The 23762-nt window shown below is 42.5% G+C and overlaps 1 pseudogene; it reads right to left on the bottom strand.

Moving 5' to 3' along the window:
* Positions 1–976: 976 nt before the first annotated feature.
* Positions 977–18440, bottom strand: LOC112239268 (annotated as a pseudogene).
* Positions 18441–23762: the final 5322 nt, after the last annotated feature.

The following is a 23762-nucleotide window of genomic DNA, read 5'->3' on the forward strand; positions in this document are numbered from 1 at the left end:
AGTATGCATTTCTGCTGAAAAAAAATGTGATGCCTTATTGTACTTGTGTGCATAGACACAGGAAGTAGTTTGGGAGTGTTTTATATATATATTTTTTTTAATTTGAGGGTTGGTGCTGGAAAAATATTTTTCGGCTGCATTACAGATGCTATATCAGTCCGCTAATACAAAACTATTAAAGATGGAGTGCACTACTTTTGTGGAGAAAAAAATAAATAAAAATAGTTTGTAGTTTGTTTGTATCCTGTTTAGTGATTGATTACTGTGAGTATTAATGAAGTTTAGGCCATGAAACTGTGTGGATGCAAATTTAGAAAGGTTGACCTAAATAGATAAGAGGAAATTGCCTAGGATCAAATAGCAGGGTCAGGCCCAGGAAAATGAAGATGGATGGGGTGTGATTCTGACATCTAGCTAAACAAAGAGAGGACCATGGACATTCCACAGGGGAAAGGAGGGAAACTCATTGGGGTTATACAATGTATAGCTGTGGAGGTGACCAAAAGGAGGGAAGAGTATAAGATGTTTTGTGAACTTTCTAAATGTATGCACTCAGCTGACTGTGTCCTTGGTATTAAACACTTAACTTCTCTTGAGCTTTTGGTCTCAATTCCTTATTGCAAAGAGGTTGCAATAGCATTTTTCTTTTCAACAAATGGAAACAGGATGTGCCCGAGCTCAATTCCGAATCTCATAGCAAAAGCGTCTGAATACTTATGTAAATAAGGTATGTTTTTTTATTTGTAATAAATGTGCAAAAATGTTTTTAAAAAGCTGTTTTCGCTTTGTCATTATGGGGTATTGTGTGTATTTAAGGCTGTAATGTAACAAAACGTGGAAAAAGTCAAGGTCTGAATACTTTCCGAATACACTCTCTATATATATAAAAGAAAATCTTCAGATTTTTCAGGGAGTGCTGCAGCACCCCTAAATCCCACAGCTATGCTAGTGTGTGTGTGGTGTAGCGTACCTCCACTCCTCTCTGTACGAGGCTAGGGGGAAGGCCTGCCAGTGTAGCGATGTTGGCTGCATAGCTGAAGCGACAGATCCCATCCTTCAGCTGGTACAGAAACACCAATTCATCCCCATCCACCGCTGTCTCCAGAGTCTACGCACACAAAACACACATATCAAGGCTGGAATTCAGTCCAAGGCATGCTTAGGGCAGACAATACACCGTTTAAAAGGGTTTTTCCCCAACAAATCCCAGCCTTACATACTGAAAGGGACAGACACCACACACACACACACACACACACACACACACACACACACAGTAGTGACAGCAGGCCTGAGGAAGGTAGGAGACCCAGCTGTAGCAGACTGTGGAAGTTAGTGGCCAATAGAATGTGAGGAACCTCAGCTGGAACTCTTTTCAGCCAATGAGAGATCGATGCCGCCAGAAGGGAAAGCCCATCCACCTGGTGAGAAACAGTTCAACAGTTTACTTGGACCCACATTGAAACACTGAAACATAGAAAGACCCAAATAAAGGCAAATAACTGGGCAGTGTAAGAGAGACCTTTCTCCTCCATCCCTCCTTTCATGTCTCACGTGTTTTCATCCCTCTTTCCCTCTCTCTCACCGTGTTAGTTCCTTTCCCAAACTCATCAATCAGGACCAGTGAGTGACCGCTGCTGTGGTTCAGAGCATGAGCCATCTGTAGCAGACATACACATACGTGTATGACACACTGAGAATAGGTAAATGCATGCGTGTCTGTAGTGCAGTGGTGTAAAGTATTGAAGTAAAAATACTTTAAAGTACTACTTAAGTAGTTTTTTGGGGGGTATCTGTACTTCACTATTTATATTTGTGAAAACTTTTACTTTTACTCCACTACATTCCTAATGAAAATAATGTACTTTTGTACTTTTTACTCCCATACATTTTCCCAGACACCCAAAAGTACTTGTTACATTTTAAATTCTTAGCAAGACAGGAAAATAGTCAAATTCACACACTTATCAAGATAATTTCCCTGCTTACATACTGCCTCTGATCTGGCGGATTCACTAAACACACATGCTTTGTTTGTAAATGATGTCTGAATGTTGGAGTGTGCCTCTGGCTATCAATATTAAAAAATAAATAATAATAATTGTGCCACCTGGTTTGCTTAATATAAGGAATTTGAAATTATTTATACTTAAAAAAATTATTATACCCCTTTTTCTCCCCAATTTTGTGGTATCCATTTGTTTAGTAGCTACTATCTTGTCTCATCGCTACAACTCCCGTACGGTCTCGGGAGAGACGAAGGTTGAAAGTCATGCATCCTCCGATACACAACCCAACCAAGCCGCACTGCTTCTTAACACAGCTGGCATCCAACCCGGAAGCCAGCTGCACCAATGTGTCAGAGACACCGTGCACCTGGCAACCTTGGTTAGTGCTAGGCCAAATTGTGCGTCGCCCCACGGACCCCCCGGGCGCGGCCGGTTACGACAGAGCCTGGGCGCGAACCCAGTCTCTGGTGGCACTTAACCACTGCGCCACCCGGGAGGCCCCATGATTTATACTTTTACTTTTGATACATAATGTCATTTTTTTGGTTGACCTGACCAAATTCACATAGAATTGTGAGTTATAGATCTTTCATTCCTATTGAAAGCAAGTCTAAGAAGCAATAGATCTGTTCTATGTGGGCTATTTCTATGCTTCGCGTTCTGAAGTTTGTTTTTGCTTTTACTTTTGGTTTTGTACACCAGCTTCAAAAAGCTGAATATACAATAGTTTTGGTTACGGAAAATATATTTCACAGCGGTTTAGATGATACAATGATTGTCACAATGACTGCTTGTTTTGTCACAAACTGAAATTTGGCAAACTATTTGGATTTTTGCAACCAGGAAATGGCAGAGATATTTATGAATAGTGCATCTTGATCTTTAAGTATATTTTAGCAATTACATGTCATTTTAATACTTAAGTACATTTAAAACCAAATAGTTTTAGCATTTTACTCAAGTAGTATTTATATCCTGCCTGGTTGGCCCTGACCGGGGCTATCATTGGACGGGGCCACAGTGCCCCCCCATCTTAACCTCCAGAATCTATACTGCAATTTTTATTTTTATTTTTTATTTGACCTTTATTTAACTAGGCAAGCCAGTTAATTAAGAACAAATTCTTATTTTCAATGACGGCCTAGGAATAGTCTATGTGCCGGGGGGCTAGGGTCAGTCTGTTATATCTGGTGTAATTCTCCTGTCTTATCTGGTGTCCTGTGTGAATTTAAGTATGCTCCCTCTAATTCTCTCTCTCTCTCTCTCTCTGACTTTCACTTTTACTGGTCATTTTCTATTAAGGTATCTTTACTTTACTCAAGTATGACAATTTGGTACTTTTTCCACCACTGGCGTAGTGTGTATGTGTACCTGGTTGAGGTCTATCATGAAGGTGCTGAGTCCTACAGACACAGATTCTCTGCTCTTCATACGTGTGAAGATTCTGTCAACCAGACCAATCTGCCTCCTTCGCTGGCACGTCAGAACCAATCAGAGCCATGAACACAATCAGACCCACCTGACCCAGCCAATCAGAAGGAAGAGAAAACAATCTATCCTGAAACAATTCAAGAACTGTATCTGTCTTTGACACTTTCTGTGCGTGAGTGTGTGTGTGTGTGCGTGCGTGCGTGTAAGTGAGTCCTTGCCTGTTTGAGGTAGATGCTCTTGCCAGATGAGTTGGGTCTGGTGATGATCTTGACCCGTCCCCGAGTCTCAGAACTCAGGAAGGAGTTAGACACAAACATAGGAGAACACAACTCCAACAGAGGGTGTCTGAGAGAGTGAGAGAAAGAGAGATCTGAGCAACAACAACCCTTATCTGCCTCTCTAACCTCCTCCCTGGATACCCTAGGGGTTCATACAGGCGTCTAGCCAGCTGGAATGGGGTCTGTGTGTGCGTACCTGGCCTGTCTGAGTGTTATCCTGTGGTGGTTGGCCAGAGTGGGGGTAGTGTATCCGTACTCCTGGGAGGCATGGTTCAGTGCCATCAGACAGTCCAGCTCAGCACTCAGATCCAGAACCTACACACACATAGCATAATCCCACAAAAAGGTAAGTGTGCACACAGAGATACCACATAAAGACGCACACCTTGTACAGACAGGCGCTTCTCTCCAGGACTGTGGTCTGCAGCTGTGTCATAACCACAGTCTACATGAGAGTGTGAGAGAGAGTGAGAGAGTGAGAGAGAGATTCAGACATGCAGAGAGTATGGTCTCCTTTTTTCCCCAAAAGGGTTTCTTCGGTTGTACGCTAGAGATCTTCACGGGGTCCACCTGTAGCCGAAAACCCGATCCGAGATCCGAGCGGGTCCGGATCCTGAATTGTAAATAACGTCAAGGGTCTGGGTCGGATCTCATATGATTGTCACAGGTCTTGGGTATGTGTAATTTTAACTGGCTTGTCCAGAAGGGACAAGTAAATATCCGAAAGTGACTGCTGCTGCAGAGACAAGACAGAAATTGTATAATTTATGCTGCTGGTCTTGCTTTTCAGGAGAGTGGAGATTGGTGTGTGTAGCTTGTTGTTGGCCAATATTAAGTCATCAAAGTGCCAATAGGCTGCAACCACAGTCTCCATGTGTGGCAAAAGTTAGGAGATATCTAATCAACGGAAGATGGATTTAAAAGGGAGACTGCTACTTAATATTTTGAAAAGAGTTTATGTTATTTGTAACTGTAGGATGAGAAAGCGCACGCACTGCAGCATCAGTTAGCATAGCTAGCTAGCGTTACTAGCTTCTCATCCTGGTTTGATGCCGTCCAAGACTGGTACTACGTAATCATATTGGATCAAATCAAATTGTATTTGTCACATGCACCGAAAAACAACAAGCCCTTAACCAACAATGCAGTTCAAGAAATAGAGTTAAGAAAATATTTCCTAAATAAACGAAAGTTTTAGAAAAATTACAAGAAAATTACATAACAATAATGAGGCTATATACAGGGGGTACCGGTACCGAGTTAACGTACGGGAATACAGGTTCGTCGAGGTAATTTATAAAGTGACTATGCATAGATAATAAACAGCGAGTAGCAGCGGTGTAAAACCAAAGGGGGGCAGTGTAAATAGTCCAGGTGGCCATTTGATTAATTGTTAATAATAGCAGTCTTATGGCTTGGGGGTAGAAGCTGTTAAGGAGCCTTTTGGTCCTAGATTCTGGTTGTATGATTCTACTATGAAGAAGGGGCTCATAATAGCTCTTTGTGTGGGTGGTCTGGTAGAAAGCCGCGGTCTCATTACGCGCGGTCACGAGAGAGTGTCCTACCATTCCTATGCATTTCGTCAGACAATGAAATTCTCCGGTTGGAACCTTATTGCTGATTAATGTTTAAAATATCCTAAATATGGATTGCATACATCATTTGACTTGCTTCTACGACCTGTAACGGAACTTTTTGAGTTTTTGTCTGGAGGAATTGCTCGTGCTTTTTGAGGTTTGAATGCTGGGCTGAACAAGCTAACAACAAGTGGCTAAATTATGGGCTTTTTGGAACAAAGTCATTTGTTGTCGAACTGGGATTCCTGGAACTGCCTTATGATGAAGATATTCAAAGGTAAGTGAATATTTATAGTGTTTTTTGTAGCTTCTGTTGACGCCAAAATGGCGGCTATTTCTTTGGGTTCTGAGCGCCGTTCTCAGATGATTCTTTTTCTGTAAAGTTTTTTTTAATTTTTTTAAATCTGACACAGCGGTTGCATAGAGGATACATTTATCTTTAATTCTGTGAATAACACTTGCATCTTTTATCAATGTTTATTGTGAGTATTTTTGCAAAATCACCAGATGTTTTGGAATCAAAACATTTCTGCACGTAACATGCCAATGTAACCTGAGATTTTTTAAAATATATATATATGCACATTATCGAACAAAACACACAAATACATGTATAACATGATGTCCTATGAGTGTCATCTGATGGAGATAATCAATGGTTAGTGATTCATTTTGTCTATATTTATGCTTTTGTGACTGAAATACCGCTCTGTGTGTTTTTGAATTTGGTGGTCATCTAACATAAATATATGTTGTGTTTTCGACGGTAAAACATTTTTAAAAATCGGACACGATGGGTAGATTAACAAGATGTTTATCTTTCATTTTCTGTATTGGACTTGTTAATGTGTGAAAGTTAAATATTTCTAAAGAATATTTTTATCAGCTGAATGGGAGGGCGTGTTCCCTTCAGGGAACTCCTTGTGCCCCCCTAGCCCCAACAGGTTTTAACAATCTTTTGGGCCTTCCTCTGACACTGCCTAGTATACAGGTCCTAGATGTTACGAAGATTGGCCCCAGTTTTATTTTTATATCACCTTTATTTAACCAGGTAGGCTACTTGAGAACAAGTTCTCATTTACAACTGCGACCTGGCCAAGATAAAGCAAAGCAGAGTGGCACAGACAACACAGAGTTACACATGGAATAAACAATAAAAAAGTCAATAACACAATAAACAAGTCAATGACACAGTAGAAAAAAGAAAGTCTATATACAGTGTGTACGAAAGGCATGAGGTAGGCAATAAATAGGCCATAGTAGCGAAGAATGACAATTTAGCAGATTAACACTGGAGTGATAAATGAGCAGATGATGATGTGCAAGTAGAGATACTGGTGTGCAAAATAGCAGAAACGTAAATAAAAACAGTATGGGGATGAGGCAGGTAGATTGGGTGGGCTATTTACAGATGGACTATGTACAGCTGCAGCGATCAGTTAGCTGCTCAGATAGCAGCTTCAGCGATTTTTGCAATTCGTTCCAGTCACTGGTAGCAGACAACTGGAAGGAAAGGCGGCCAAATAAGGTGTTGGCTTTGGGGATGATCAGTGAGATACACCTGCTGAAATGTGTGCTATGGTGGGTGTTGTTATCGTGACCAGTGAGCTGAGATAAGGCGGAGCTTTACCTAGCATAGACTTATAGATGACCTGGAGCCAGTGGGACTAGCGACGAATATGTAGCGAGGGCCAGCCGACTAGAGCATACAGGTCGCGGTGGTGGGTGGTATAAGGTGATTTGGTAACAAAACGGATGGCACTGTGATAAACTGCATCCAGTTGGCTGAATAGAGTATTGGAAGGTATTTTGTAGATGACATCGCCGAAGTCGAGAATCGGTAGAATAGTCTGTTTTACTAGGGTAAGTTTGGCGGCGTGAGTGAAGGAGGCTTTGTTGCGAAATAGAAAACCGATTCTAGATTTGATTTTGGATTGGAGATGTTTGATATGAGTCTGGAAGGAGAGTTTACAGTCTAGCCAGACACCTAAGTATTTATAGTTGTCCACATATTCTAGGTCAGAACCGTCCAGGGTGGTGATGCTAGTCGGGCGGGCGGGTGCGGGCAGTGAACGGTTGAAAAGCAGGCATTTGGTTTTACTAGCGTTTAAGAGCAGTTGGAGGCCACGGAAGGAGTAGTCATGACTGTCCTGATCAGGTCAGGTTACAGGAGACCACAACCCTACAGATTATCTCTCAACTCCAACAGAGGAGAGATCTAGGGGTCTGAAGATGTGGGGGGTTTTATAACCCCTCACGCCCCTGGTAAATCTCAGGCCACAGACAAATTCCTTTGTCCTGTTACTATGGAGAACCAGCCTCAGAACATTAAACATGAAATAAAGGGACTTTGGAACAATGGTTTCCGTCAGCCACAATGGTGGTCATGACGATAGATGGAATATGAAAATGTATGTCATTTTTGTTTTGTTATTAAAGGTTAATAGATTACGTTATTACGCAAACATTGTAACATGAAGAGTTTTCCTAGTAGATGTTTATACATTGTATGGAAAATATCCAAATCAAAGAGAATGTTTTGGGGAAGATGAAAAGTTAGTTGTCTAAAATTGGATTTGAATCAAATGTAGACCTTGCCTCATTAACTTGGTACGCCCAGAGAATTGCCCTAAAGGAGGTTACACCCACTTCTGACCCAAGGGTATAAAGCCTGTGAGTATAGAATTTACAGGGAGACTACGTGACCCAAGCTGCAACGAACCCAGAACGCAACGCAAGTTTGAAGACAAAGAAATCCTTTTCTACCCAAGCTACGGATGAGTAGCTGTGTCTAAGCGGGTGAATTCAAGTCGAACCACCTAGCCGCCATCTCCCATCGAATCGTGGTATCTAAAGGGTTTCATTCCTATGCTGTGAGCTCTGAGCTACAGAGCTGTCTGTCCTCAGAAGACCCCTTCCAGAGCAAAGGGTGAGGGAACAGACTCCTAAGCCAAAAGGACACTGACATCGGGAGGACGATCAGAAAGGTGCACGGAGTAGTGCGTCATCGAGCAGTCTGAACGGTCTACGCAGAGAATCCTCGGAGATCATCCCCACGTAATTACATCATTATATTCTGACCCATAAGAGCGGCAGTTTGGAGCAAGGCTAGGGTTAGAATAGCATAGCTGACAAATTCACCCAAATGTATATTTCTCGTGTACTTTCTTTTTTCTCTCTTTTGAAATCCCCATTGTGGGTAACACGCGCCATAGTGTGTTGGCCCGTTATTTTAAGTTCTAATCAATAGCCTATAATGTGTTTTGTCTATGTGTATCTTTTTTCATAATTTTAGCTTTTTAGTAAATAAATATTCAACTAAGATTGGTGTGGTACGAACTCATTGGTGAGACCCGGGTCCGTGCAGATTCACAGGCTATACGACGTTCAGAACGAGATTGGAAGAAGCAACTGGTTAATTAGCGGCTGTTGTAAAAATCGATATTCTGATATTCTGAGTTAATTTGGGAAATAGAAACTCCATAAAAACGAGTTTTCACATGGTGCCCCAGGTTAATGAGTTAATAATGGCTTGATTCAGTTAATCACGGAATTAGAAACTTTAATCATTCGATGAACAACAGTCATCACATTAACTAATACAACGTCACGACAGAGTGTTGTATGGCATCGAAGCTCGTTTGGAGGCAAGTTAGCACAGTGTCCAAGGAATGGCCAGAAGTATACAGAATGGTGTCGTCTGCGTAGAGGTGGATCAGGGAATCACCCACAGCAAGAGCGACATCATTGATGTATACAGAGAAAAGAGTCAGCCCGAGAATTGAACCCTGTGGTACCCCCATAGAGACTGCCAAGGTCCGGACAACTGGCCCTCCGATTTGACACACTTAACTCTGTCTGCGAAGTAGTTTGTGAACCAGGTGAGGCAGTCATTAGAGAAACCAAGGCTATTGAGTCTGCCGATAAGAATATGGTGATTGACAGAGTCGAAAGCCTTGGCCAGGTCGATGAAGATGGCTGCACAGTACTGTATTTTATCGATGGCGGTTATGATATCATTTAGTACCTTGAGCGTGGCTGAGGTGCACCCGTGACGGGCTTGGAAACCAGATTGCACAGCGGAGAAGGTACGGTGGGATTCGAAATGGTCAGTGATCTGTTTATTAACTTGGCTTTCGAAGACTTGAGAGGCAGGATAGATATAGGTCTATAGCAGTTTGGGTCTAGAGTGTCACCCCCTTTGAAGAGGGGGGTGACCGTGGCAGCTTTCCAATCTTTAGGGATCTCGGACAATACGAAAGAGATTGAACAGGCTGGTAATAGGGGTTGCAACAATGGCGGCGGATAGTTTTAGAAAGAGAGGGTCCAGATTGTCTTGCCCAGCTGATTTGTACGGGTCCAGGTTTTGCAGCTATTTCAGAACATCTGCTATCTGGTTTTAGATTAAGGAGAAGCGGAGCTGTTGGCCGGGGTTGGAGTAGCCAGGAAGAAGGCATGGCCAGCCATAGAGAAATGCTTATTGTAATTTTCGATTATCATGGATTTAACGTTGGTGACAGTGTTACCTAGCCTCAGTGCAGTGGGCAGCTGGAGGAGGTGCTCTTGTTCTCTATGGACTTTACAGTTCCCAAAACTTTTGGGAGTTAGAGCTACAGATGGCAAATTTCTACTTGAAAAAGCTAGCCTTTGCTTTCCTTTCCTGACATCCAGTGATGTACTAGGCCGTACGCACTACCCTCTGTAGAGCCTTATAGTCAGATGCCGAGCAGTTGCTATACCAGGCCGTGATGCAACCAGTCAGGATGCAGCTGTAGAGCTTTTTGAGGATCTGGGGACCCATGCCAAATCTTTTCATTCTCCTGAGGGGGAAAAGGTGTTGTCGTGCCATCTTCACAACTGTCTTGGTGAGTTTGGACCATGATAGTTTGTTGGGGATGTGGACACCAAGGAACTTGAAACTCTCGACCCGCTCCACTTCAGCCCCGCGATGTTAATACTGGGCGGCAGGGTAGCCTAGTGGTTAGAGCGTTGGACTAGTAACCGCAAGGTTGCAAGTTCAAACCCCCGAGCTGACAAGGTACAAATCTGTCGTTCTGCCCCTGAACAGGCAGTTAACCCACTGTTCCTAGGCCGTCATTGAAAATAAGAATTTGTTCTTAACTGACTTGCCTGGTTAAATAAAAGTAAAAAATTTTTTTTTAAATAGGGGCCTCACTTCAATGTAATCATTGAATATTGTAAGAACTTTCATTGTCTGCTTATATGCCCCCTTTATTTATCATAAGTTTTGACTTGGTGTACAGGGAGAACACTAAGAACGGCCCATGTTCTGAATTCTGTTGCTGTACATTTCAAAAGTGCTGAACAAATAGTTAGTGGGGCAAAAAAGTATTTAGCCAGCCACCAATTGTGCAAGTTCTCCCACTTAAAAAGATGAGGCCTGTAATTTCATCATAGGTACACTTCAACTATGACAGACAAAATTAGAAAAAAAAAATCCAGAAAATCACATTGTAGGATTTTTTATGGATTTATTATTTGCAAATTATGGTGGAAAATAAGTATTTGGTCACCTACAAACAAGCAAGATTTCTGGCTCTCACAGACCTGTAACTTCTTATTTTATAGGCTCCTCTGACCTCCACTCGTTACCTGTATTAATGGCACCTGTTTGAACTTGTTATCAGTATAAAAGACACCTGTCCACAACCTCAAACAGTCACACTCCAAACTCCACTATGGCCAAGACCAAAGAGCTGTCAAAGGACACCAGAAACAAAATTGTAGACCTGGGAAGACTGAATCTGCAATAGGTAAGCAGCTTGATTTGAAGAAATCAACTGTGGGAGCAATTATTAGGAAATAGAAGACATACAAGACCACTGATAATCTCCCTCGATCTGGGGCTCCACGCAAGATCTCACCCCGTGGGGTCAAAATGATCACAAGAACGGTGAGCAAAAATCCCAGAACCACACGGGGGGACCTAGTGAATGACCTGCAGAGAGCTGGGACCAAAGTAACAAAGCCTACCGTCAGTAACATACTACGCCGCCAGGGACTCAAATCCTGCAGTGCCAGACGTGTCCCCCTGCTTAAGCCAGTACATGTCCAGGCCCGTCTGAAGTTTGCTAGAGAGCATTTGGATGATCCAGAAGAAGATTGGGAGAATGTCATATGGTCAGATGAAACCAAAATATAACTTTTTGGTAAAAACTCAACTCGTCGTGTTTGGAGGACAAAGAATGCTGAGTTGCATCCAAAGAACACCATAGCTACTGTGAAGCATGGGGGTGGAAACATCATGCTTTGGGGCTGTTTTTCCGCAAAGGGACCAGGACGACTGATCTGTGTAAAGGAAAGAATGAATGGGGCCATGTATAGTGAGATTTTGAGTGAAAACCTCCTTCCATCAGCAAGGGCATTGAAGATGAAACGTGGCTGGGTCTTTCAGCATGACAATGATCCCAAACACACCGCCCGGGCAACGAAGGAGTGGCTTCGTAAGAAGCATTTCAAGGTCCTGGAGTGGCCTAGCCAGTCTCCAGATCTCAACCCCATAGAAAATCTTTGGAGGGAGTTGAAAGTCTGTGTTGCCCAGCAACAGCCCCAAAACATCACTGCTCTAGAAGAGATCTGTATGGAGGAATTGGCCAAAATACCAGCAACAGTGTGTGAAAACCTTGTGAAGACTTACAGAAAACGTTTGACCTCTGTCATTGCCAACAAAGGGTATATAACAAAGAGATAAACTTTTGTTATTGACCAAATACTTATTTTCCACCATAATTTGCAAATAAATTCATTAAAAATCCTACAATGTGATTTTCTGGATTTTTTTCTAATTTTGTCTGTCATAGTTGAAGTGTACCTATGATGAAGATTCCAGGCCTCTCATCTTTTTAAGTAGGAGAACTTGCACAATTGGTGGCTGACTAAATACTTTTTTGCCCCACTGTATATTGACTATGTCCATCCTAGCTTGCTCATGAATGTCTTAATCAAAATTACGGATTGCCTGTTATTCGCTTGTCATCCCCTTATGCCATAGTTTGTACATCTTAATTGTCCATAGAAACCACATTTGTTTAAAACTTGTTGAGGATAGGGGGCAGTATTTTCACTTTGGATGAATTGCGTACCCATAGTGAACTGCATCAAACTCTGTCCTAGATTGCTAATATATGCATATTATTAATACTATTGGATAGAAAACACTCTGAAGTTTCTAAAACTGTTTGAATTATGTCTGTGAGTATAACAACTCATAGGGCAGGCAATCTTCCAAACAAGAAGTGAAATTCTGAAAGTTGGGGCAACTTTGACATCATAGCCCCCTCCTTTCCCAACAAGATATGGATCTGGAAGCACTTCCTACGCCTTCCACTAGATGTCCTCATTCAGTAGAAAGTGTAATGGAGCATTTGCTGTGAACTTTGACCTAATGGGAGGGAAAATAGTCAGTGTCCCGACAGAATGCCATTTTCCTGTGGCACATCTCTCTGTGGGTGCTACCGCTGTTCCAGTCGGCTCCAGATGAAAACGTATGATCCGGTTGGAACGTTATTGGATATATATGATAATAACATCCTGAAGATTGATTCTCTACTTAGTTTGACAAGTTTATTCGACCTGGAATATATCTTTTGGAAGTTTTAATGCGAGTTATCTTGGACCAGGAGTCCGTTTTTGGGCACGTGAGCTGAAAGTGATAGCAAATGCAGCTACTTGGACATTAGTATTGGACATTATGGAACAAAACAACGATTTATTGTGGAACTAGGACTCCTTGCACTACATTCTGATGACAGATCAAAAGGGAATATTTATGTTGTAATTTCGTATTTCTGGTGACTCCAACATGGCGGTTACGTCTGAGCGCCGTCTCAGATTATTGCAATGTTAGGCTTTTTCCGTAACGTTTAAAAAAAATCTGACACAGCGGTTGCATTAAGAACCAGTGTATCTTTAATTATATGTAGAACATGTATCTTTAGTCAAAGTTTATGATGAGTATTTCTGTTATCTGGCGTAGCTTTCTATAATTCCTCCGGATATTTTGAAGGAATTTCTGAACATGGCGTCAATGTAAACTGAGATTTGTGGATATAAAAATGCATATTATCGAACTCCTTGCCCCAAGTCAACCATTTCCAGGCTGTATCCCATCCAGCCATGATTGGGAGTCCCACAGGGCGGCGCACAATTGGCCCAGCGTCGTCCAAGTTTGGCAGGGGTAGGCCGTCATTGTAAATAAGAATTTGTTATTCACTGACTTGCCTAGTTAAATAGACAAGTCTCCGCTGACAGCCAGGTGTAGCAGTGGCAAGATGTTGGGACTGCTGTTGGGACAGCTTTATGTAGGCCCTAACAGTTATTGGGCACCATTTGTCACCGTTATAGTGCAATTAATGTATTGTTTAGTGTCGTGTTGTGTAGTGGCTTTGCTGGCATGCATTCCACAATAGTTTTTTTCCGATCCACCAAGATTTACATGCTAAAATCGCCACTAGTACCAACGCACATTGACTTGGTACCGGTAACCCCTGTATATAGCCTCGTTACTGTTATGTAATTTTATTGTGTTACTAAATAAACTAAAGTAAAAAATGTAATAAAAAGTAAATATAACTCATTTCTTTCACTGTATTGTTGTTTATGGGCTTGTAAGTAAGCATTTCACGGTAAGGTCTACACCTGTTGTTTATGGGCTTGTAAGTAAGCATTTCACGGTAAGGTCTACACCTGTTGTTTATGGGCTTGTAAGTAAGCATTTCACGGTAAGGTCTACACCTGTTGCATTCGGCGCATGTTTGATTTGTTTGCTGTTTTTGATACCATTCCACTTCATTAACATGAGCCCGTTCTCCCCAATTAAGGTGCCACCAACCCCGTGGTATATATATTTATATTCCTGTCTCTGACATTGCTCGTTCTGATATTTATTTTTCTGGATTATGTTTGTCCCCATTTTAGAGATGACAGAGAGAGACGAGAGAAGAGGAGCGAGAGAAAGAGAGGGGAGAGCTGACAGCCTGACCTTTGGTGTCACAGTGTAAGTCTCCCAGCAGGTCATCTAGCTCCTTGGTTCTCTGACTGCGGTAGTGCAGACGCTCTTCAGACAGAAACTAAACACACACACAGTGAGAACATACACACATCATAAACTCACACTCACAGTGGGAGCAAACATACACATGTATCATACATGCACGCACCATGAAGTCAAGGCCCTCTATCTCAAAGTCCTCTTTCTCCACCATGCTGGTCAACCGAGGGACCGAGAGCAGGAACCCTTCTGAGAAAGAGATAAATAAATTATGTTGATAGTATAGGATATCCAGATTACAACTTAACCTCATTTTATGGATATTTAGAAAGCGTCGGCATCCTGTTGATCCTGACAGTCAGCAAGGTACACTTTAGATTTATTTGATTAGCATTTAGCATCCTTGTTAGCATGTAAACCAGGGATGGGTAACCCCATGATGGATGTCAGATCAGGGGGTTGTAGACAGACAATAGTAGTAGATGTCAGACCAAGGGGATGTAGACAAACAGTAGTAGTAGTAGATGTCAGACCAGGGGGATGTAGACAGACAATAGTAGTAGATGTCAGACCAGGGGAATGTAGACAGACAGTAATAGTAGATGTCAGACCAGGGGGATGTAGATGACGCAGCAGGAGGGGATGCGGGTGTCCAGGTGCTCCAGCTCTCTGCAAGCCACGTCTGTCAGGAAGTCAGACAGTCCCATTATCCTCCTCTTCTCTGGCAGAGGGAGCAGACGGAGGTGAGTAAGATGACCCTAACCTTCAGCTAACATAACCCTAACCTTCAACTAACATAACCCTAACCTTCAGCATTCCCTAATGGTATGAACACTCACTCTCGTCTATAGCAGGGTCCACATTGGGTTTGACAGTGAAATGGTTTTCTGCTAAACTGCCCTCAAAGTCCACCTATACAAGACACAAATCACAGAATAAAATGAGAATGAAACACATTGACATACAGAACATGGGAGCTGAGCTGCACCTGATGTGTGTACTGTGTGTCCCACCACTCTGCTGATGAGCGAGGCGATGTTGTAAAGGTCATCTGAGAATCCCTCACTGATCTCCTGGAAGAGTTGGATGGACTGAGGCAGGGAGCGCACTGTGTCCCTGATACACACCGCACTATACACTGTCTACAACACAGACACACACACACACACACACACACTATTCACACTGCACCGTAGATTGTCTAATACACATACAGACATGCTATTCATATAGATAAATGGCCGTAGAACTCCTACCTTGTAGAGACCCTGCCAGTCAGAGACTTTGGTGTGAGACAGAGACATCGAACGCAGGAGAGTCTACAGCAGGAGAAATAATACACTTTATTACAGAAAATTCATACTCATCACTGATGTTGCAGACTGAGGCCTGCATGGCGCTGAGGGGTAAAGTTCACAGGTCATGGTTACCGGGACGTTCCTGATGTTGCGTAGGCAGGACTGCAAAGTGTTTAGGGAGTCAGAGTTGCATGGACAGGAGAAGAATCTCACAACTTCCTGTCTCCTGTTCAACACCGCCAGGTCACGAGTAGGCCTCAGAAACCACTGGCTGAGAGAGAGAGAGAGAGGATTTCACAATAACCAACATCTAGCAGAACAAGGAGGGATAGAGATTATGAAAACGCACCACAAACAGGTACTGAGGTATTGATTATGTTTCTCAGATATAATCTGTGTGTGGTTGGTTTCTGACACTTCAACCATGAGGACAGGTTTTCTTCACCGAAGCAGTTTGGAGCCAAACTTGCACCTGCAGTGATTCAGTATCCCTGAAACAGAGACACCAACACTCATGACATCATCACTACAGGAAACACGGCTGAGAGATCACCGCTTCTCATAATGCGAGTGTGAGAATGTACTGACATCACATCAGCGCATTAACTTCCCATAATGTGTGTTATCATAGAGACTGAGCCCTTCCTTCTCCCCAGACTGCAGCTTGTACACAGAGGGGTGCAGCTCTGACTTGAAGATCTGCAGTACGCTGGAACACACACAACAAACATGGCCGAGAGAGTGTGTGTGTGTGTGTGTGTGTGTGTGTGTGTGTTTGTTTGTATTTGTCTCCAGGGGGACTGACCTGTAAGTATCCTGGTCCACGTACACTACATCTTTCCTGTAAGAGGAATGAAATTCAGATGTTAAAAAAACATTCAACCACAATACATATACACAACTGACCTATCTCTCTGCATGTGTGTGTTGTGTGTGTTGTGTGTGTGTGTGTGTCTTACAGTGTGTAGGTGTGGAACTGTATGATGGGGACTCCCACACTGCTGTCCTCTAGCTCCACTCCCACTCTCCTCCTGTCCAGACACTTCAGCAACGCACCTACTGACCGCAGCTAGGACACACACACACAAATAAACACACACACACGCACACAACATTTTCAGTTGAATCTCAAATGTCAGTGTGAGGTTATTTTCCTGGAACAAGGGGGAGGAGAATTCACCATATGAGGGGCAGGAGCACTCACCATGAGGGGGGAGGAGCACTCACCATGAGGGGGGGAGGAGCACTCACCATGAGGGGGAGGAGCACTCACCATGAGGGGGAGGAGCACTCACCATGAGGGGGAGTCGAAGGAGATGCAGGAGGAGAGGTAGGAGATTCTCTCTCTCTCTGAGACGGCGGGAGGAAGGAAGGGAAAATGGGCAGACAACAGCCTCTGCTTACTGACCTCCAGACCTGTGGTAAAGAGAGGGAGAGAGAATCTGTAACTAAAAACTTGACTATTGATGTTCAAAAGTTACACTGAGAACAATACCTAGTGTATTGCCACAGGCAAGGCAGCTGTTCTTACCAAAGTCCACATAGGGATAGGTCACCACCTTAGGCCTGTAGTCTGGGTTGGCTCCTGGAAGCAGAGAGGAGAGAGGGAGTCAGAAAGAGAGAGGGGGATAGAAGAGAGTGAAAAAGAAGAGAGATAGATAGAGAGCGATAGAAGGGCAAGCAGATAAAGTGAGAAAGGGGGAGAAAGTGCAAATGTATAAAAATGTTTTAGCATTAACCTTTACCCTCCACCTTAACCATCACCCCTCCCCGGCCAGCCTAAAGTTTTCCCTTCCCCAGTCCTCCCTGTGCGGTGCTCCTCCTCACCCAGTCCCTGCATGAACTGGACCATGCAGCGTTCCTGCTTAGCACTGGTAATGATCACATGAGGGCTCACCTCCTGGACCACTGAGAGAGGGAGGGTGAGAGGGGAGGGGGGGAACAGAGGCAGGGGACCGGGGACAGGGGGAAGGAGAGGAGAAGAGGAGAACAGGGGGAGGGAGAGGACAGGGGAGAAGGGGACCAGCGGGAGGGAGGGGGAGGGAGAGGAGAGGGAGACAGGGGAAAGGGGACCAGGGGTAGAGGGACGGAGAAATGTGTTTGGGACAGTTAGTAGTTTAGGTGTGTGTACTGACTACCTCTGGTTAGTGTGTGTAAGTGTATGTGTTTAACTTTAGTATATACCTCTGGCCAACAGTTGGAGCTCGTGGTTGTCTGAGGTGTCAGGCATGTAGTGCAGAGTGAAGTCTCTGCTATCATAGAAACACAACCCCAACTGCCCATGCTGGGCAAACACACTCAGCAACACCTGGAGACACACACACACACACACACACACACACACACACACATTATCTTAATCTGCCATGGCCCATTATTTGTAGTTGGTTTAGCACACATGACATGTGTGTGTGTGTTCACTGTTGCTCTCACCTCATGTGATTCTTCCTCCTCCTCCTCTTCTCCATTCATATTGGGGAGCCCAGACAGGGCTCTTCCTTTGACATCACCAGGCACCGCAATATACTCTCTAGGCTACACAAAGACACGCACACAACTTTGGCCTGAACTTTGTCACGTCAAACATTATATCATAATTTGGCTACTGTTAGTTTGCTAACGTAAGCTACTTTGATTTTCACTTATGTAGTAGGCCTAGCCCTTTCCGTTAACTGACATATAGAATGTGCGCCTCAGTTATGGCATGTCTGTTAGTTAGCAACTTACCGGTGGTCTATCTCAAATGACTTTAACGTTTACTCGGCTTTTTGCTGCTGCTGTGTGTAGTTGATTTTAAGCGCGTCTCTCACTGTGATCTGGCAGCGGGTGCGAGGCATGTCACCAAGCGCGCTAAATTCATCCCCACGTGCGCTGGCGTGGCTGCAGCTAAATTAAAGCCAAAGATGATAGGTACATGAAGATGTTCCACTCGTTTACCAGCTACTTAAGCCCCCAGTCTTTTCTTTATTTTGTTAAATATATTTTTCTCTGTATTTTGAATTGTATTTTTAAGTAATCACCGTATGTCTAATAAATCAATGTGTGTGTTTATTTCATGAAAATAATGTCATTATATGTTTAATATCTTATTTCCCTGATCCTCCTTTTGCCATTGAAATGCTCCGTCTGGTCTTGTTGGCCCCTGTTGATATACATGTAAAAAATATTTACATACACAGCCCTGATTGGCAGATAGGATATTACAATACATCTACCCTTACCCCTTCAAAGTAGTAGGATACATACTCATCAGAATAATCAGATCAGATTGTGATGTCCTGATCTGGGACAAAAACATCATCCCACCTGAACATCCTGACACAAAAATGACATTATCATAATGTTATTTCGACCTCATAGTGTAACCAATAGAACATGAGAAAGCATGCCTACCTGTCAGAATGATATCATGATTATTTGCATCAATCCAGTGGCCATTTATTTTTCAAACTCCATCTCATGTGCTACAGAAACACTGCTAACCAAACAAAACTGATAGGTGCCTGCACAGTTGAATTAAACTTCTTAGGGATCAAATCCCATTAACGGGATGATTTGACAACATCCGGTGAAATGGCAGAGCCCAAATTCAAATTAAATTAGAATATTTAACTTTCATACATTCACAAGTGTAATACACCAAATTAACGCTTTACTTCTTGTTAATCCAAGGGTTTTACGGCGAAAGAAAACCATGCTATTATCTGAGGACAGCACCCCATCAAACAAACACAGACAATCAAATTTCATCCCTCCAGGTGCGACACAAAACTCAGAAATAACGATATAATTCATGCCTTACCTTTGAAGAGCTTCTTCTGTCGGTACTCCAATATGTCCCATAAACATGACAAATGGTCCTTTTGTTGGATTAATTCCATCGTTACAGTGCCCTGCGAAAGTATTCGGCCCCCTTGAACTTTGCGACCTTTTGCCACATTTCAGGCTTCAAACATAAAGATATAAAACTGTATTTTTTTGTGAAGAATCAACAACAAGTGGGACACAATCATGAAGTGGAACGACATTTATTGGATATTTCAAACTTTTTTAACAAATCAAAAACTGAATAATTGGGCGTGCAAAATTATTCAGCCCCTTTACTTTCAGTGCAGCAAACTCTCTCCAGAAGTTCAGTGAGGATCTCTGAATGATCCAATGTTGACCTAAATGACTAATGATGATAAATACAATCCACCTGTGTGTAATCAAGTCTCCGTATAAATGCACTTGCACTGTGATAGTCTCAGAGGTCCGTTAAAAGCGCAGAGAGCATCATGAAGAACAAGGAACACACCAGGCAGGTCCGAGATACTGTTGTGAAGAAGTTTAAAGCCGGATTTGGATACAAAAAGATTTCCCAAGCTTTAAACATCCCAAGGAGCACTGTGCAAGCGATAATATTGAAATGGAAGGAGTATCAGACTACTGCAAATCTACCAAGACCTGGCCGTCCCTCTAAACTTTCAGCTCATACAAGGAGAAGACTGATCAGAGATGCAGCCAAGAGGCCCATGATCACTCTGGATGAACTGCAGAGATCTACAGCTGAGGTGGGAGACTCTGTCCATAGGACAACAATCAGTCGTATATTGCACAAATCTGGCCTTTATGGAAGAGTGGCAAGAAGAAAGCCATTTCTTAAAGATAACCATAAAAAGTGTTGTTTAAAGTTTGCCACAAGCCACCTGGGAGACACACTAAACATGTGGAAGAAGGTGCTCTGGTCAGATGAAACCAAAATTGAACTTTTTGGCAACAATGCAAAATGTTATGTTTGGCGTAAAAGCAACACAGCTCATCACCCTGAATACACCATCCCCACTGTCAAACATGGTGGTGGCAGCATCATGGTTTGGGCCTGTCAGCAGGGACAGGGAAGATGGTTAAAATTGATGGGAAGATGGATGGAGCCAAATACAGGACCATTCTGGAAGAAAACCTGATGGAGTCTGCAAAAGACCTGAGACTGGGACGGAGATTTGTCTTCCAACAAGACAATGATCCAAAACATAAAGCAAAATCTACAATGGAATGGTTCAAAAATAAACATATCCAGGTGTTAGAATGGCCAAGTCAAAGTCCAGACCTGAATCCAATCGAGAATCTGTGGAAAGAACTGAAAACTGCTGTTCACAAATGCTCTCCATCCAACCTCACTGAGCTCGAGCTGTTTTGCAAGGAGGAATGGGAAAAAATGTCAGTCTCTCGATGTGCAAAACTGATAGAGACATACCCCAAGCGACTTACAGCTGTAATCGCAGCAAAAGGTGGCGCTACAAAGTATTAACTTAAGGGGGCTGAATAATTTTGCACGCCCAATTTTTCAGTTTTTGATTTGTTAAAAAAGTTTGAAATATCCAATAAATGTCGTTCCACTTCATGATTGTGTCCCACTTGTTGTTGATTCTTCACAAAAAATACAGTTTTATATCTTTATGTTTGAAGCCTGAAATGTGGCAAAAGGTCGCAAAGTTCAAGGGGGCCGAATACTTTCGCAAGGCACTGTATATCTCCAAAATGTCCATTTATTCAGAGCGTTGGATTCAGAAAAACACCGGTTCCAACTCGCGCAACATGACTACAAAATATCTAATAAGTTACCTGTAATCTTTGTCCAAACATTTCAAACAAAATATGAAAAAAATATATATAAACATTTACAAAATAACATGGGTAACTATTTACACACTTTCAATATTTGGAAGACCCTCAGTCCTCTATAAAATCAAATCTATTTATATAGCCCCAGCCTAAAACCCCAAACAGCAAGCAATGCAGGTGTAGAAGCACGGTGGCTAGGAAAAACTCCCTAGAAAGGCAAAAACCTAGGAAGAAACCTAGAGAGGAACCAGGCTATGAGGGGTGGCCAGTCCTCTTCTGGCTGTGCCGGGTGGAGATCACAGTGGTTGTAGAGGGTGCAACAGGACAGCACCTCAAGAGTAAAAATGAACAGTTTAGGGTTCCATAGCTGCAGGCAGAACAGTTGAAACTGGAACAGCAGCAAGGCCAGGTGGACTGGGGACAGCAAGGAGTCATCATGCCAGGTAGTCCTGACGCATGGTCCTTGGGCTCAGGTCCTCAGAGAGAGAGAAAGAGAGAATTCGAGAGAGCATACTTAAATTCACATAAGACTCCCAATCGGAGTCAGTGTCACTGTGAAAGAAAATGTTCAGTTAGAATAGTTTCACATATGAGCCCTTATTCAACAGGTATAATAAACAGATATATATATGGAGTATCGGGAACATAAGGTTGAATATATTATTATGACCTGCTAGATCTACTGTCTCTTTTATATTATGACATTTTAGCTAGATCTACTGTCTCTATTATATTATGACAGACCAGCTAGATCTACTGTCTTTATTGTATTACAACAGACCAGCTGTATCTACTGTCTCCATTTCACTTTGGCCATTGTTGTGGGCCTGCCCTCCCCTCAACAGCCTCAAATAGGCTATTTCATGTGGGTTGGGGTGGGGCGGCAGACACACAAATCTCACATTTAATGACATTACATGTTTATATATTGCTTCTAAAATGTAAAAAAAATCACAAATAATATTTTATATTATTAATTTCAAACAAGGGCATTAGCATGATAAGAATTACCAGTCCAAAACGATGTCCTCTCCCGTTCAAAAATATTCCTCCACAATCGCTAAATGAATCGTCCTACAACAATCTCTGTCTCACTTTCCCAATCAATTTATTCTAAAATTGTGTTTACATCTGTATATCTAGACTTAGATTTAGCTTTCCCTGACTTAGTCGCCAAACTGATTGATATATAAACAGCTGAATCGGCGCGTTTACCAAACAATGCAGTGCGTAATATGTGTTTCTCCTTCCGGTATGAAACTTCAATAGCGAATGACTCTTTACGCTGGAGCTTACTACATGGGTTGGTCTTGCAACACATAAACTTGACCTATTGCCGTTTACCTCAGCTCATTGGCTATCTACCCAGCTAGATTTCAAGACGATCAGTGGTCATTGGGTTAAAAGAGAGTCAATCAACGAAACAGCGGGCAAATCATTGGTGCACAACGATGTCATGACTTGTTGTTTTCAAATCGGTTTCTTTCAGTCAATACGTCCCGTGAAATGGCCGGTCAGTTTGATTGTGTTACAAACAAACCAGTTGATTGCAGTGAAACCAAACATGACTGGAAAAGTCACGTTCTGTGTGGGTTATTTACCTGGAATGTGTCGTCGAAAATGGAATGATACGGAATTCATGACACAAGCGGTTCACAAAATGTTTTGTGTTAGGCTATAAAAACGGATTTTATCAAACAAAAGAACATTCATTTGTAACAAGGAGCATTGGAATTGCAAACAGACGAAGATCGTCAAATGTAAACAATTTATTTTAATGCATTTTGTGATTATGTTACGCCTGTGCTGGTTAAAATTGTTGTTTTTTATGGGGCTCTATGCTCAGATAATTGCATCGTATTCTTTCACAGTAAATCCTTTTTTAAATCTGAAAACGCAGTTGGATTAGCAAGATTCTAAGCTTTCAACACGTGAGACACTTGTATTTTCATGAATGTTTAATATGACTATTTATGTAGCGATCACCTTATGTTGTGGAATTTCAGCCCGCTAGCGCGTTCCGTGCGCAGAGAGGTTAATATAAGTCCACTTAACATGCTCCAAACACTAAATACGTACATACATAAACGAACATGGGTACGAGGACCCGTCACGCACCTATACAACATAAAACAACACTTGACAATAAAACAATCTCTGACAAAGACATGAGAGGAAACAGAGGGTTAAATACACAACAGGTATTGAATGGGATTGAAAACAGGTGTGTGGGAAGACAAGACAAAACCAATGGAAAATGAAAAATTGATCAATGATGGCTAGAAGGCCAGTGACGTCGACCGCCGAGCACCGCCCGAACAAGGAGAGGCAACGACTTCGGCAGAAGTCGTGACAGATTTCTGTTCCTGTTGTAATACTAAGTCAATAGTAGCCAAATCGAAACCTTCACAGCCAATGTTTAAAACAGAATCCTGAACCTCTTCCTCACTAGAGTTTATTCCCCCACTCCCCATAATTTACCCTGCCTTAATTCCACTTTCTCCTCTGTGGTTCAAACTATAATTATGTCTAAGAGCTATAAACTCCATTACAAT

Source organism: Oncorhynchus tshawytscha, linkage group LG03 (genome assembly GCF_018296145.1).
Source record: "Oncorhynchus tshawytscha isolate Ot180627B linkage group LG03, Otsh_v2.0, whole genome shotgun sequence".
Classification (NCBI taxonomy): domain Eukaryota; kingdom Metazoa; phylum Chordata; class Actinopteri; order Salmoniformes; family Salmonidae; genus Oncorhynchus; species Oncorhynchus tshawytscha.